The sequence below is a fragment of the Lissotriton helveticus genome, chromosome 2_1 (assembly GCF_964261635.1).
Source record: "Lissotriton helveticus chromosome 2_1, aLisHel1.1, whole genome shotgun sequence".
In the NCBI taxonomy this organism is placed as follows: domain Eukaryota; kingdom Metazoa; phylum Chordata; class Amphibia; order Caudata; family Salamandridae; genus Lissotriton; species Lissotriton helveticus.
This window is the reverse complement of record NC_136059.1, coordinates 427,038,119-427,055,180: the sequence shown is the minus strand read 5'-3', so window position 1 is coordinate 427,055,180 and position 17,062 is coordinate 427,038,119.

Sequence of the window (17,062 nt, the reverse complement as noted above, 5' to 3'; positions counted from 1 at the left end):
CAGATCAGATCCACTGGACAGTGATTGAGCACTTACAGCATGGCACTGAAAATAGACTCTTTGAAAAAAGAGCAGAGGTGGGTGCACCGTTTGTCGACCCATCTTTTGGGTCTCAACGATGACATTCCGTGGGGAAGTGTCTTGCGTTAGTGATATTTCTTTGACAGTGTCGATCTTTAATTCTGTGATAAGCTTCGACCCATAGCACCAGCCTAGAATAAGGTCTATAAATATCAGCTCGGACCTTTTGATGATGTCAGAATCCCACGAGTACATTCCCCGGTTCACTTGGTGTGAATGATCTTTGCGAGTTGTAAAATTACTAAATAACGTGTGGGTGCTAGTCTCCCACTGCATGAGTATGACAGCTGAGTTTGTCCTTTGTGCTTCCCTTGACTTAGGACTAATAAAGTTGTGCGCTGTGAGTTCTAGCGAGGTTAGCGGTCTAGTTTCTCCGTTCCGTCAACCGGAAGTGAGTTTGCGACCTAGACATCGGCGCATCACGGAGTGTTTGTTTTAGGTTTGGCACAATTTTTCCGACAAACATAAGTGACTGAATCGGTAATTTTTAAACAATGTTACCGCAAGTGCTAGACTTCAGTATGAACTGCCGACGGCCATTGGAGACCTTGACCACGTGATATCCGGACGGGACACGTGACCCGGATCTCGCCCTTAAGATGGGGTGGCGTTTCCTTTACGGGTAAGATCCGGACTGCAGGAGTCTAATGTCTAGGTTGTCGGCTATGAGTCGCTGTGCTGGAAGTAATTACATTTTCACGCGACGATATTGGGAAGATACCTTGAGAGAACGTTAGAGATTAGATATACTGAAACCAGCCTCTATTTTTGCTCGCTACTTTAGACGGGGCACAACGTGAAGAAACTGCCGCACTGTAAGTCCATGTGGCTTGCTCAAACTACGAGCGATGTAAGTGTATGTTTATTATAATCTGTGATCTTTCTATGACTACGGATCCTTGGGCTCTTTGACTAGGGCTTTGGTTCCTTTTCCTAACGGGGTTTTACATTAATTTTAGTTTACAGACATGACTCCTTGTGAGTTATAGGGGTGATTTACTACCATTATCCTGGAGTTATGTTGATAATTCACAAGACCTTAAATTTAAATGGCCAATCAGGGAAATCATAAACAAAATAGTCTGTTTCATTGGGCAGCTGTACACAGTATTAATGGCTATTCCCCTAAATTCAGAAGGTTGTGACCCTTTGGGTCATAAAGACTGTTTGTTAAACACATAATGTTTATTTGTGTTTTTGTTGTTAATTTACAGATAGTCTCCAGGCAAATCCCAGGAGCACTTGTTGCGGGTAAAACCGTGAGTTACATAGGGAAAGAAACAACTATTTTTTCCTTGGTTTTTCACATTTGTCCTCATGGAGTGGACACGCCTTAGCGTGCGTGGACCCCCGGGGGCTTTTACAATTTTTTTCACTGGTCCTGAAGAAAGCTGAGCTTAATATGCACCGAACAGCAGAAACATGTTGACCACCCACACTAGGTCACTGTGGTTCTAATAACAAACCATCATGTGGCCTCACTGTTTTTAATGTGAGCAATTGGTCCACTAATAAAGTTTGTTTGGGTCCAGTTGTGATCTTTTAATATTCACTCACGTCACGAATCACTTTTCATTAAGACACTTTTTTCAAAACAACCCGCTGCAATTGCAGGTGTCGCAGCACACAGGGGGGGCATTCGGTCCCTCCTGTGGGAACCCCATGATGAAGCATGTCACCACTAGGGTGAGTGAGGGTTCTTTTAAGAAATGATTTTTTCTTTTCTATTTCATTTTCAGTCTGTTGACCTCATTTGTTAGCACATATTTTCCATAGTGTGGTTTTTAGAAAGTAGGGACACTGTCACTTGTACATTCACAGTCCTTAATAGTAGGCACTCTTTTGTTGTTGTACCATATTTAATAGGGGTTGAAGAGTGGCCTCTTAAACCCTTCCTCTCTCGTTGATTATATATACCCAAAATGATTATGCCTGTAAAGCAAATGAGTCAGTAATCCTCATTTGAAGCAAACAAGAGTTTGTGTCCGAATCGGAACTACGACTTGAGCAATTATACTGCACTTTTTCTCCATCACAATTTTGCCAATTGAAACATGACAAATGTTTGTAGGTGATGATGATTAATAGCAAAAGCTCCATTTATCTCACTGTATCTTAAAGTACAATAATAAGTTGCCCAAGGTCCTTACACACAAAAAAAGAATTTGTGCAGGAAACGTACAACACATTCTGGATTTTGCTACCGAGACCGATAGAAAACACGCTGCAGTCCAATTTGAGATGTGGAACTCAGAATAGGGAGATAATAATGCACTTGATAAATGCCGCATTTGATTGTATCGGTATACCAACATCAAATATTGTGGTTCTTCCAAAAATTATCAAAGCATTTAACTACTCTTTTATTCTTCTTCCTTTGCATTTATAGCTGCAGCTTTGATTAAATACTTATTTATTTTTTCTTATATTATGAACTCATATTTTTTCAATAATTATCATGGGCAGTAGTGAAGGGATAATGTAGATTAAATAATGGAAGAAGAGCTTGGAGTGCATAATTATAGCTGCTAACATTCTTTTTGGAATTTCTGTAAACATCTACTAGGACTATTTCGGCAGTAAACATTTATTTTTTCATTAAAATGATAAAAGGAAAATAAATTTAGGTTTTTCATGTTAACACGGTCTCGTTAACCGAAACTGATATGTGCTAATTAATGTGTTCTCATTATAGATTTTAAACAACCATGTGGAGAAGAAAGTTATACTATGTTTAATATGTATGCTTTGTGGAGTGTGTAAGTTGCATTTGAAAAGTAAATCTTTTCCTTGGGTTGAAATATAAAACGTTGAGAAATCAAGTGGAAAGAGGACTCTAATAAAATGTCAGCTATTGCTTATTTTTTAAATCTCCCATATTTACAATTTGTAACTTTTTTTTGCAGTTTTTGCAAAATGTTTACAATCAGCCAGCACACTATTGTTATACGGTATGAGTAGAGCAGGTTCTGATTTCTTCTTCTACAACATTTTCATTTCTATTCTTGAAAGGACACGTCTGGGAGGTCTACAAATGAGAATACAACTTTATTTCCAAGTTAACCAGACATCCTCCCTTTGTTGAGGAGCCCAGTTTCAGTTTCTGCATCTTTGCCACAAATCTTTACATTTTTCCATGCCCACTTGAAGTGCAGAAAGGTGACAAATGGGGCAGAACGAGCTGTGCAAAAGGGCTAAGCAGCGGATCTTTCTTTTCGTGTGCTCTGTAAACTGAAACGCTACTTTCCAGCTCATGCATGTGTTTGTGTTTTGTCTTCAACCTGCCAGAAAGGAACATTCATCATGTTCCAGAGAGATGCACAGAGGTGCTCATACAAGTCAGCAGAAATCGGGACAGGTATTGAAATACAATACCTAGGTGCATTGCACTTCAAGTATTTCGCTCTTAGGAGCGTTTCTTTGTTTGCATAACCAGAACGTAGGGTTGTCATGTTTGCTCCCCGGGGCTAGTACATTCCCTACTCGAGTGTATATGCAAGCATTGGACCTTGTGCACAAGAGCTGTTCTTAAAATGCCACGGTCTGCTCATTTTAAATACTATTATGTGGTCCACAGCTGTTAAAAGGTTATTTGCGGTTATCATGCAGTGGATTGGAACGAATGACTCGAGCCGATATTGACGCGATTTAAGTGTGATTATTTTAGAATCTGGCTTCCAATTTTCGATCAATAATTCTGAAATATAATTCTATATAATACAGATTAAAAATGCGATGATCAGATCTTCCTTATACCACTAAATGAAGAAGGTATATTTAATACCCCTTGACATTACATGTGGCATTTTAATGTTTATTTAAGGGCTAATATATATATATATATATATATATATATATATATAATTTTAATTTTCTCTGCTACATAGGTTCTTTAGCGTTTTTTTAGATATTTACCACATAGTTAGGACCAGGTTTATTTGGAACAATTTCGTGAAACATTTGACAAATTATATAAATGAACACTTGCAGAGAAGTGTCCCCATCACTCTCCATGGCCTGTTGGTAGAGGTACTGTCACACAGTCAATTGATGATCAACCATTCCTCATGATAGGAAGCTTAGAAGCCAGCAGGGTTATAGGAGGTTCGAACTTGTTTTGAATCCCTGGAACCGTTTTGTTTAGCCTAATCTTTATTTAGGGGTATATTACCAACAACTAGCGATAATTTTTGTCTCTAACTTGTTTAGAGACAAAAATTATCGCCGCACATCGGCGATTTTTATCGCAGATAAACCTTGCTATTAGCAAGGTTTATCGCAAATGCGATAAAAAACGGCCGCAATGCATGAATATCGCTGAAAAGTCAGCGATATTCATGCATTATCGAGCAAATGCTCTTAGCCATGTTATCCACCTCCCATTGGATAACATGGTGAAGAACTGCTCAGGGCAGGTGTTAGCTTTTGGAGATATTCGCGCTTAGCGCGAATATCTCCAAAAGTTGGTAATAGGAGATAGCGATGTTAGCGACTGTTTCCAGTCGCTAACATCTTGGCACGCCCACTTTGCATGTCATTAGTGATAAATATCACTGACATGCAAAGCGGGGCCCAAGATGGTCGCTATCTCCTATTAGCTGTCACTAACTGGTGTTAGCGACAGCTTGGTAATAGGGAGATAATTTTATCTCCGCTTTCTTGGCTTTTAAAGCCAAAAAAGCGGAGATAAACCCCTTGATAATATACCCCTTAGTTCTTATAGAGTCTTGAACTTCGCTCAGTAACTTTGCCTCATGGAAATCGTTCTTTCCCTGAATCGCACTCATATTATGCACACATGCTCATTTAGTGATTCTGTAGAATTGTATCTCACTATGCCTCACGCTACTTAGATGCACATTTCAGTGCACTTAGAAATAGGCTGACAGCTCCATACAAAAAAGCCTACAAATCTGCACTAGGGGGCATATTACCAAGCAATAGCGATAATTATCACTATTGCTTGGTTAGAGACAAAGGGGCATATTACCAACGTTAAGCAATATTTATCCCTCACGATGCTTAGCAACGAATTTTTTACCGCTAAGCATCGTCAGAAATTATCGCAGATAAACCTTGCTATTATCAAGGTTTATCGCAAATGCGATAAAAAACGGCCGCAATGCATGAATATCGCTGAAAAGTCAGCGATATTCATGCATTACTGAGCTAATGCTCTTAGCCATGTTATCCACCTCCCATTGGATAACATGGCTAAGAACTGCTCAGGGCAGGTTTTAGTTTTTGGAGATATTCGCGCTTAGCGCGAATATCTCCAAAAGTTGGTAATAGGAGATAGCGATGTTAGCGACTGTTTCCAGTCGCTAACATCTTGGCACGCCCACTTTGCATGTCATTAGTGATAAATATCACTGACATGCAAAGTGGGGCCCAAGATGGTCGCTATCTCCTACTAGCGGTCGCTAACTGGTGTTAGCGACAGCTAGGTAATAGGGAGATAATTTTATCTCCGCTTTCTTGGCTTTTAAAGCCAAAAAAGCGGAGATAAACCCCTTGATAATATGCCCCAAAATTTTACCGCTGAGCTGCGGCGATTTTTATCGCAGATAAACCTTGGTATTACCAAGGTTTATCGCAAATGCGGTAAAAAAAGGCCGCAATGCATGAATATCGCTGAAAAGTCAGCGATATTCATGCATTACCGAGCTAATGCTCTTAGCCATGTTATCCACCTCCCATTGGATAACTTGGCTAAGAACTGCTCAGGGCAGGTGTTAGCTTTTGGAGATATTTGCGCTTAGCGCGAATATCTCCAAAAGTTGGTAATAGGAGATAGCGATGTTAGCGACTGTTTCCAGTCGCTAACATCTTGGCACGCCCACTTTGCATGTCATTAGTGATAAATATCACTGACATGAAAAGTGGGGCCCAAGATGGTCGCTATCTCCTACTAGCTGATAGGGAGATAATTTTATCTCCGCTTTCTTGGCTTTTAAAGCCAAAAAAGCGGAGATAAACCCCCTTGATAATATGCCCCTAAATTTCTTGAAATAAGAAGCTGGTCATCCACCGAAAAAAAACACACCTGTTCTTGGAAACACATGCTGCCTCAACAACAACAAAAATTCAAGGCGTATTCCAGCATTTTCCTTAGTTTTATGATATTACATTTGCTGTGGGTATCTATTCTGCCATGTTCACATGATAAAACTGTAGGACCCAATTTTGAACCATGGGAAAATCGATCTGTTGAAAAGCATTAGGGAAAGTGAGGGACTAACACGAAATTGATTCATCACCCCTTAATTGTACTCGAAAATATATTACAATTATTTGATACACCAAGACGCAGAAGATATGATTTAACTCACCTGAAAAACACTGTTTGCATTCTATTTAATAAGAAATAGAAACTTGGTCTTCTCCACAAATAGTGTAATCGCTGTGTTGTTTTAGTGATTAAAGGAAATATTATCAGTAAAACAGATTCAGATTCATAATTATCCGATTCAGATAAATAAGCAATACAATACAATTTGCCCAAGGTAATCGAATTAAAAAAAAACTAACATTTTAAATATCAATACATTTAGAAAATAAATCAGTGGAGGGAGTAATATACAGATTTCCCCTCGATTGACGCACATTGGTGACATTTGTCGTGCATGAAACAATGATGTTTAGATTTTCATGATGGGTATTGTTATATTTATTCGGGTATGATGTGAACTAAATTAATCCACAGCATACAGGCACTACGTGACCCCTTGTAGCTTTCACTTTTCCACAGATGTTGCCATGTTGGTGACATTCTGATTACCAGTCCAGTGACTAGATGAATATAAACACACATATCCAGGCATTGAATTCCAGTAGAGAGTCACACAACAATTGTCTACTCGGACAAATATAACATGCATCCTTGCACTCAATGATAATCATGAATCCACACTTTCTCCAGGTGGTAGCGGATAGATAGCATTATTATTAGAAGTTTTTTGTTTTTGTTTTATAAAGCACAACCTCGACCCGAAAGCATCAGAGCGCTTTACATGAGCACCAGAAGCATAACAGGTAGGCACATTCATTGTGTTAGGCAGGGGGAGATTAACTGATGTGCCCATAATCACAGAATGTTGAGCGTCCCATTCAGGACTCTAACCCGGTTTCCCAGCTTCGAGATCAAGACATTGGTGTTGAACCCCTGCCTAAATCTTGCTCGCTGGGAACAGAGGAGGTTCAGTGCAACAACCCAAACGTTTATACTCAATGCACCATTGAAAAAGCCATTGGAGTACTGAGCAGTGTTTCATGTGTCTGCATGAAGGGGTATGCAGGTGCCGTGTGTGCCTATTGAAGGTAATGAACAAGTGTCAGGTTAATCTCACATGCTTTACTATATTCCCAACAAAAGGCAACACGAAGTGCTGGGTCATCTCAGGCATCCTCAGCCTCATATTCTGAGGCAATGCACAGTCAATGAAACATGACAGTACCCATGCTAGAAGTGTCCATCACCTGAGAAGATGGTGGGGGCTTGGGGCTTTGCCCTTTCACTGTAACAGACTCAACATGCTTGCACCCTTTCTAGTGTGAATAGAGGACATATAGTAATCCCGAGAAGTTGCGTAGCTGTTGTCAGCAGATGCTTACTCATGGATGATCAAATGCCTTCGCACAAAGATATTGGTTGCACTTAGAATCTCCTTAGAAAACCGCACACTTTTGAAAAGATGTGGGATGTCTGTTTCACATGGAGTGCACAAAGGAATACGGATACACACTGAATCGAAATGGGTGGTGGAAGAGAGAGGCAGTGAGTTATTTATGCCTTTCTGTGAGTTCTCGTCGGTGCAGACTTTATTACTTCAGCCTCAACCTTCCATTTGTACCACTTGGTTCTCCAGACCATAATAGGTTAGCCTTCGTTTTCCATAATTCCAGAGCAAAGAACCGCTTCCAGTTTAAAGACTTAAAACATGCCTCTTTTTCATTAAAAAATGTGCTCCTGTCACACTCAAGGATTACCATGACAAAGAACCTGCCCGACACACTCAGCAGCATGCTCAAGGAAAGTATGGAAAAGCAACCTACAGGAAAACGAATCAAATTCAAAGCCGTCAACTGGCTGGTACACAAGGAATGGAAGAAAATAAACTCTTTCATCCCACTATAATTCTTAACACCCTCCTCAGTCATTAAGATTCGTAGATCATAGTGAAACATCTCAGGAGTGGGGAAAGGGCATTAACAGTGTCCACTGTAATCAAATGGAACCAGCTCCCTGGGTGCGGGGCAAACAAGTAACTAATTGAAATTCAGCAAGGTATAACTAGCGAGTTAAGTTGAGCTTTGGTTTCGGAGGGATTGGTGCCTCGGTGCCCTTGGTGTCTCTGTGCCCTATGGTGAAAACACGTTCGACATCCACAGACAACAAACGCTATCACCCCCAAAACACTCTAAAGCAGCATCTCGTATTGCTTTTTTGTGGTTGTGTATCCTGTTACTTCTGACTATCGATTGACTGCGTGCTGTACGTATGAGTGTTATAGAAGTGAGCACAGGTGGTGGATGAACAGATTCATAAAAGTGCACACAAACTTTTATGATGAGTAGTTTGCTGGTAGCTAATGTGCAATATGGATAGTTACAACTACAGTGCCGAACTCAGGAATGGAACTTGCCTTCCACTGAAGTACTGTGTAGCCCAGTGTATTTCACTAGCACAATCATGCCTATATCTTTGTTGGCACAGAAGGCGAGTGACCAGTGAGCAGCGGGAGGCACATGCATTTGTGAGCAAAATTGCAACGTGAATCTGTGGCTATCAACTACATGACCAAAACTCGCAAATCCTGTACAGTTGCCATATTCAAAAGGTGATTAGGTTTCAATTTTGGCACACACTTTGAAAAACATGTTCATGAATTTGACTCAGAGATTCTTTAGCAGAACAGAGAAAGACCCAGAGTGATTTAATCCTTAAATTAAGGACTAATAATTATCCATATTGTTTTGTAATGTTTTGCTATCTTCGTGGTACAATGACATAAAGATTATTCAATTAAGTGGTTACAATCTGATATTTATCATTGGAATAACAAACAAAAACCAAAAATGGGACACCAATATTAACATATGATAATGACAATGTGAATTTCATCATCAATCTAAGGCAAGAGAAAGAAATAAAAAAATAAACTTACTTGGGCAAGATTACATAAAAAAATTGGAGTCTAGTAAACAACAAAAAATGATGTCCTGGAAATGATGTAAATGAAGAAACAGATGTGACGTCAAGAAAAACCACCACATAGCAAGAAAAGGAACGGTGTTGTGTTACTTTATGTTATGTTCAGTTACATTATTTCAATTTGTACAGCACAGCTGTATTCCACTAGGGGCTTACAGGCACTAAAACGTTCTCACTGAACAGAAAGCAGTCTAATCAACCCTATTGAGCGGCTAAGCTTTAAGTTCCTTCATAAAGGCGGGAAGCCTTCGGGTAGCCATGCGCCATGGGCATCCGCAGAAATTTTTCCAGGGGGGGGCGCTAACCTGGCAAATGAAGGGGCGTGGCTAATGTTAATCAATAGGGGCGGGGCTAAAATGGCAGACAATCAGGATCGGGTAATGCTCAGGCCAAGCTGAGAAAAAAAAGTGGTGAATTCTGCATTTGAAACTGGACAGCAATTAGAGCACACATATGAACCCTAATATTACACCCTGGCCCCTTAAAACTCATACATTCCCTAATCCCTGAAATTAGCCCCCTGGCACCCTAAACCCCATAATCCATACCCGCCCTGTCCCCTAAAATTGTCCCCCTGGTACCCCAAAACCCATACCCGCCCTGAACCCTAAAATATCCCCCCTTGCAACCCAAAAGCCATACCCACCCTGAACCCTAAAATTACCCCCTGGTACCACAAAACCCATACCCACCCTGAACCCTAAAATTACCCATGCCCCCCCAAAACTCATACCCACCCTGAACCCTAACATTACCCCTGGCACCTCAAAACCCATACCCACCCTGAACCCTAACATTTCCCCTAGCACCCCAAACCCCATACTCGCCCTGAACCCTCAAATTACCCCTGGCACCACAAAACTCATACCCACCTTGAACCCTAAAATTATCCCTGCCACCCCAAAACCCATACCCACCCTAAACCCTAAAATTACCCCACTGGCATGCCAAAAGCTAAATGCTATGGGGCAGATTTACAAGCCCCAGCGCCACTTTTGCGTCACTATTAACATGGGAAAAGTGTCGCAAAAGTGGCCCAAGGGGCTTGTAAATCTACCCCTACAAGCTTACACTACATTCGCATATTCGGAGGGGACTGTCCTCCTTGAGGTTCCCATGCATGTAAGTCTAAAACACTGTAACCTAGATATGCAGCCAGTAGGTAATGCTGGTGATGCTGCAGAATGCATTAAAGTTACTGGAACGTACTTAAAAACTGCTGCCTGCTCTTCTGATACTATTCGGTGGAGTCGGGCTGATCAGCAGCACTGTCGTCCTGGCATCCAGCCCCTCCCGAAGGTCTCACTTTCTAGATAGGTGTCGGTCAAATGTCTCCTGGATTCTCCTTGCCTGGGCCTCCTCTGCTTCTTCGTCTGTGCCCTTGGATGCAAAAAGAGACAGATCCATGGCCCTGTTCACCATTTATCTGGTGAGCAGCGCCATGGATGTGTATTCCATACAAGTGCACAGACAGGGATGGCAATGCAGGTGACGCTTTTCCTTTGTAAAGTCATTCCTGCTGGCGTCATAGCCCATGGTTTGCTGTCTGTGCACTTGTATGGATACACACCTATACAAGTGCACAGACAGCAAACCCTGGGCTATGATGCCAGCAGAAATTCCTATACAAAAGAAAAGCGTCACCATCCCTTTCCCCTTGCTGTGCACATCTTCCCACTCCCACGCCATGACCAGGCAGCTAGAAGTGGTGATTTGTCATTCTGAGGGGTATGAATGTTATAAGAATGTGTGTGCCCGGCTGAGACAGCTTCCCCGCACACCACACACACACAGCTGCACCCGAGTGCTTCACACAGGTCTTTAAAAGACCATTTACTTGGTAATGAGGCTTTGTTGTGTTTTCACCCCTACTTAGAGCCCCTGCATCTCCACTCTGCACATGGCTTTGGCTGGATGAATTAGCCCCCCCCTCCCGAAATTTGAGGGAGAGGAGTTGACGTGAGGTTTAAAAGAGGGGTGAACAAGGGATTGAAGACACTGAGTGGTGACCGTGATGGGGCAGACATTTAATGCAGTTTCCTTTACAAATAGGTTTATTGTACAAATCTAATTTGACATACTCGCAGACAGCAAATGCTGCTGCCTTTCCATGGTGTCTGAAAGTTTTTTTCAGGAAGTTGGGTCGACGAGCTGATCGGGTTATTTTCTTCTTTCATGTGGTGGTGATGAGTGGGTTGCAGGGCGCCTGCACTTGTCGCCTCTGTCATTGGTAGCCCCCTCCATCTGAACGCCAAGGATCACCGCCCCCCCAACCACCGGTACCTGGAGGGGTCGCTGTGATGCCTAGAGTGACCAACTGGCATGAGTGCAAATTCAGGAGAGTGAGTGTAAACATTCAGGACAAAGGGTCCAAATTCAGGACAAAAATTCAAGACAGGAGGTCAAAATTCAGGACAAAAGGTAAGGTTTAAAGACACATCAGAGAAGGTTGCGCAATAGTATATAAGTAAGTAAGTAGACAACCACTAAAGTACAAGTGAAAATAAGTTTGTATTAGGTTGAGACAATTGTGCACTTCATGGTTTGTCAGTATACGTGCAGCTTTAAGCAAATGTGCAGGTCTTTTTATGGTAACAAAACCGCCCCCACCTTTCCAGCTCCCAGAGAAAATGCCTGATGCCCGTTCCGGCCAGTCTGGCCTTGATACCACCCTCCAATGGCGCCCCTCATCTTCACATAGACCCTCTCTCATATGTATTTAATTTCTTGTATAGTGCTAATCATCCCAAATATGTGGGGCAGAGTTTTGGAGTGCGTTACAACACACACATATTATATAGAGACAATCACTCATATAAATGAGAAAGTCAATATATAGGAAATGTTGCTTAAGGTAATGGGGCTTACAATGTGTAATCATACTTTCATCCATCATTCAGTCTTTCACGATTCATTCTGTCCTTCCATCTGTGTGCCGATCCATGTCCATATTCATCCATTTACAAACCTATCCATCACGTTTCCTTACATCCATCTTACACTCATCCATCCACTCTTCCACACATCCATCCATTAACTCATCCATCCAGCCATTCACCTGTTCAGTCATCCATTTACACATCCCCCTTCCTCGTTCGATTCCCCTTTTACTTAGCCATCCATCCTTCCATCCACCCACCCATCCATCTACTCATCCACTCATGAATCCATCCATTGAACCTATCATTCATCTATCCTTTCTCTCATCCATCCACCCTTTCTCTCATCCATCCACCCTTTCACTCCTTCACTCATCTTTCCATCCTTTTGTCCATCTACCCGCCCTTTCACTCACTCATCCAGCCTTACATCCACCCTTTCACTCATCTGTCCATCCATTCACCCTTTCACTTATCAATTCATTAATCCACCCTTTCACTTATCAATTCATCAATCCATCCATCATTTCACTCATCCATCCACCCATTCACTCGCCCGTCATCCACCCTTTCACTCATCCATCCATCCATCATTTCACTCATCTATCCAGCCATCCATGCATCCACTCATCCCTTAACTTACGTACTCACTCACCTTTTCACATTAATTATGAGACCCATCAAGGACTCCACCCTCGCTGTAGTTCCTAAAGTAAGGGGTGGGGTGGAGCAGGGTACACTATGCCCCTGCACATAGGCAATCTGAAAAAGTGGAAGGCATGAGTCATGCATGATGCGCAGGGCCTTGACGTGGAGCGACTGTGACATGGTGTTGTTTCGAGAGCTTTAAGTGGGATGAGAAAACTAGGGGGTCTCTTCAAAAGGGTGTTTGATGTAACAAAATGCGTGCCTTAAAACACATAAGCTAAAATTCTGTGCTTAATATAATGTGCCGCCTGACTGGTATTTTTGTTGCTTCTGTCATTGCATCCAGATATATAATACAAGTAACGTTACACTTAGAACAAGTAACTATTGGCTTTGTCAATGGTGGTTAGTTGAATAAAATAAAAAAGCAGCAATCATGGTTGCTGTACTAAAACTATAATCCTTTCCTTTCAACTTCTTTCACCGCCTTCCTTTGGATAAGTGGATTCTCACCTAGCAGCAGCATGGGCGTTTTTGCACTTTCATGTGACAGAATGCCCTGCCCTGGACCGAGGCTGGATGAGGCCACCACATGCTGTGCCAGCCCAGACTGACCCATTGTCATTCTGTATGGGGCAATCAGCCCCACACAGAATGATGATGGGCGGGGTGGGGCTGCTCTTGTGCTCAGAGGAGTGAGAGGCGCCCCATCAGGGAGCTGAGGCCTTTTGCAGGGGAACAGCTCTGTTCCCTGCAATGCTTAAAAGCCCCAGCGTCAGGCCTCACTCCTGGATGCATTGGTACAGATGGGCTTGCGCAGGGGGGGCAAGGAGAGGCGCTCCAGCATACCATTTCACAAATTCGGTTTCTCATTATTGAGAAAGTAGCCATACGTCCAGGAATTGACAATTGTCAAAGATTGTTACAACGTGAGTTATACTGGATAAAAATTCTAAACACCATGACCCCCACCGGTCATAATGATCGGTATGATTTATCATGTTACCTTTAAACATAATCCAACAGGAGACTCAAAGCAATTAAAATTTGGGTTTAATATAATAACATGTCATAATGTCTCTAATACGATGGTTATCCGATGAACTCGAGTTAACAGCATTTCGTGATAAGTAGCGTTATAATTACAGCTCAAAGCCCACTTTATTAGCGTAGAAACATTTCTCATGTCATCCCTAAACAATGATGTGGTAAATATATTCAATCGGAGTGTATATGAGCAATATCCATGTAATATAGTATGTTTCCCACCTGCATTTATTTATGTATAAATTTTATCTTACATAACAATTCAGCATACGAGCTATGAACACTCAAGCACAGATGTGATTAACGGACACTATTTTCACATAACGGATGAACATTGAACACTATTTACACCACGTAACACCCTTCAGTTGCATACACCAACAGCAACTCTCTGATCGCTATTAGTAAGATATAAAGTAGGCAGGAGAGTTTTCTTGAGTACTAGCACTGCAACGAGAGTAAGCTGGCTGAGTTACATGTAGACGTAAACATTTTTAATAGTATCAGGCGATGATTTGTTCCAGTCTAAAATGGCAATGTGGAACGCCAGCATTAAGATATGTGTAACTTCGAATAGTCCGTCATTGATTTTTAAGACGCGGTAGTGACAACAGTAAGTCATAAACAGAAGGGTAGTGGCGGCGAGTTTGGATGAAGTTGAGATAACATCGGTATTGGATAAGCGGGCAGGCCGTCTAGCACAGGTAATGACGGAATATGCTTGGATTCATCAGCTTTTTGAGCAGTGTAACGTGGAAATAAGTGGCGGGCAGTGATAGTGTTGTTTCCGTTTATTTTTTAGATTGGATATTGAAGGATTAAGGTACGTGTATACCGTATCGTGGTAACATCCAGTAAAACGAGCATCTGGGGTACAGAGATGATTGTAACATAAACCACATATGTTTTGCAGGGAATAGAATCACTCCAGCATCTTCTCAGGTATGTCGGAGAGATATGATGTTTACGGTATAGTAGATTAGTTGGATTAACTGAATATGAACAGTAAGAGGAGAGAGCTCATTATCATTATCATGTTTATTCTGGCAGCTTATCGACAACTTACACAGTAAAGGAACGTGGTAAGCTCAAGTAATTATAGTCTCACAGAGTTTTTTGGTGTAGTTGGATACTAGCATTGGATACATTGAACACAAACAAATACATATTTTTTATATAAAGCCCTGAGGCGCGGATATTCAACCACACAGGTATGAGTCGAAACAACAAATACACCACTCATGGGCGTCCCCATAACAACACCACATTTATACTTTCTTATTCTTTATTTTTTCAGCCTGGCACCTGAGGAAGGTACCTTTGAGTACCGAAATGCATTGGGCATAACAATGAAACTGTGTTGTTAAAATTTGATTTTATGTCTATTGTATATGGTTAATCAGAAGTAATGTATAATCGCATGATGCATTTGTTGATATGACGAACTGATGGAAATTGATTGAAAAATGCACAGTATAATATTATAATGTGTATATATAATATTATACTAATATATAATAATATTCCTGTATAATATACAGGAAGAGGTGTGGCGCCTGCGGCCAGGGCGACTGACTCCGGAATCTGGGGATCACGGTTCGATCCCCGGCACCGGCAGGCAGATTAGCCCAGCACCATGTGACTCTGGGCAATAGCTTGCTTAATCTTCCCGACGGCCCCCAGCGCCTAGAGACCCTAACGGGTGATTGTGCGCTTTACAAATGTGGATATTATTATAATATTATTACAAAGTGAATCATGTATTAAAACAAGTAACTGTTATATGGTATAGCATTTAGTGGAATACTTTGTCAACCCGTCATAACTCATACTTTTAGAGGGCTGGCATTTTCCTGTCCTCAGTCCTGTTGTGCCTGCAGCCTGGCTTTGATCAGATGACTTGGTATGAACTCCTCCCAGACAATCACACAATAAAGGAATTAGGTGTACCTAAATGGGTTATCTGCCTGCGGGATAGGTCAGAGCGGAGCTCAGCCCCACTTGCAACTGAATAGCCTGTGCTATACCTTCACACAAAGGGCCTAATGACCCCACATTGTCACAATTGCCAGCTTTGGGGCCAGAGCAGCAGAGGCAGGAAATTCAATGCACTTCAAACCCACTGTCTAGTAGCTTCTCCCACCTTTAAGAAGGAGAGTACCAGAGTATAAAAATGGAACCGCAGACACTAAATCTTCAGTATACTTCTGAACCTGTGGATACTCTGTCAGGAAGAAGGACTGCTATACTGCTGGAAGAACTGCTACTCTGATGGACTGCAGTTCTGAAGGACTGCTGCCCTGTTTGATTGATGTCATGTTGCCCTTCTGCTCTTCTGCCTTCTCTCTGGGTTCAAAGACTGGATTTCCATCTGTCCCAGGACCTCCAGGGTGACACATAAGGGCTCATCTGCTGGCCTCCTGTTTAGAGCCACAGTGACAGAAACCACACTTAGGCACATCCTGAGTAAGTCCTGACCCTGTAAGTGGTGCCAATGGAAGTGGTGCTAAAGGTGCCCAGATTGTCAAACTCTAAAAGTGGCAACCTGCTTGCCTATCCATTGAAGGTGCATTGCCGGTCTGATTGAATTTTCAGCATCTCCCGCTATGTTCTTCTACGCATCTGCAAATCCCTTTCAGCCATCCCTCTCCAAAGAGGGTATTCGACCTCATGGTACTGCCTTCGACTACAGCCCTCTGCCTCATCCTGCAGGAGATTTGCAACTTTCATTTCAAAGAATAAGTCAGAACGTACAAATCTTTACTATGGCTTCGACCAAACGCTATCTGACAACAACGCTTTTTCTTTGGACAGCTCCTGCAGCCTAGCCTTGCTAAACTTTTCTACTTAATCACTTTCTCTCTGAAATTCTTCTAAGTCTGAAGTCAAGCGCTGAACATGCCCAATCCACGGTGTATATCGAACTGTGCTCCACCATGATTGGGCACATTTTTCCGACTTTGATCCAGTCTTGCGCCACTAGGAGTCCGCATTTGATGCTTCAAACATTTAAGCGCTTGTTCTTTCAAAACAATTTCAACATTCATAACTCTGGTTCTACTGATTGGATTTTTGTCATTTTGGTGTCAAATAATTTATCAAAATGTACTTTATTTTTCAAAATTGGTTTGGGATTTTCCTTGTGTTCGGTTTATCCTTTATTGCTGCTTGTGTGCTGTATAAGTACTTTGCA